The sequence below is a fragment of the Lepisma saccharinum genome, unplaced genomic scaffold, assembly GCF_977018435.1.
Source record: "Lepisma saccharinum unplaced genomic scaffold, izLepSacc3.1 HAP1_SCAFFOLD_923, whole genome shotgun sequence".
Taxonomy (NCBI): domain Eukaryota; kingdom Metazoa; phylum Arthropoda; class Insecta; order Zygentoma; family Lepismatidae; genus Lepisma; species Lepisma saccharinum.
This window is the reverse complement of record NW_028143577.1, coordinates 55131-56385: the sequence shown is the minus strand read 5'-3', so window position 1 is coordinate 56385 and position 1255 is coordinate 55131.

The following is a 1255-nucleotide window of genomic DNA, read 5'->3' as shown; positions in this document are numbered from 1 at the left end:
ATGGTAAAAAATACTTGATGATCTTTTATGGAAATAGTGCTATTTTTAAACATTTTGAACGTCCGTTCAATTTAATTTCGAATTTGACTCCTTTCATGATTTGTAAGTAGGGGGATAAAATATATTTACTTAATACTTTACTGCGTTATTTTATCACCAATTACATATATATATATATATATATATATATATATATATATATATATATATATATATATATATTACAGTCAGACCCAAAGAAATCACAACATAAGATAGTTCTGTGTCATCATATATAAAAATACTTTTAGGCATAGGTCTTATGTAAACTAAAATACATTAATTCTATGTTGTTTTTTTCTTTTCCAAAGACATTATTTAGTGGAATAATATGACAGACTTACTATTGATAATGACCATACAAAACACGCCATAAAAATTTCATTCACTTTCAACTTTCTGGGGCCGGCCACCGTGGGGGACTAGTTAGCACATCGCGCTACGAGGCCAGGGGTCCCGGGTTCGATTTCCGGCTCGGCCACGGATGTTTGCGAGTGTCCATTCATCAATTTCATCATATCATCACTCATCCCCATCTTCGCAAATTGGCCAAAAGTGGCACAAAAAGCGAAGTAAAATAAAGCAAATCAATCAACTTTCTGGATATACGACAAATAACACTATTTCTGTATAAGGAATTTTAGGCGTGCTCAGATCCTCCGATTATGGGGAGCAAGGGCCTTGATAAGAGTTCAGCTGACGAAATAAAGCCCTCATTCCATCTCACTGTTTTTATTACATTGGTGGGAACAAAACAGGGTCGTGTGTGTCCCGACCCACCTAAAATCACTTCATTAGATAAATTTCAACTTCAGTGGCACCATTGTTCTCTGCTGGTGCTTTATTTTCCATCTCTGTCGTTCAAAGACTAATGTACGTATAAACGTGGTTTAGTACCGCAAATTCAAAAGAACTACACATAATTTATTCATATGCAATATATGGGCAATTTATTCTGCAGACACATACAGATAATACAACTAAAGAATAAAATATGTGGAGGTGTTAATAAGAAATTTGCTAGTGGGAGAGTCCAATTACATAGGAAGTAATTCACTACCCTTTCCTTACGTAGTTGCTTGGAACTTTCGTAGGTTTGAAAATAGTATTTACTTTCATTTCTATAAAAGCATAATGTTGTTTAAGAATGGTTATTAGATTCCTCTGCACTAAATTTCTAAGTGAGACTATTAAGGGGCAACTTCTTCCTTCCCCC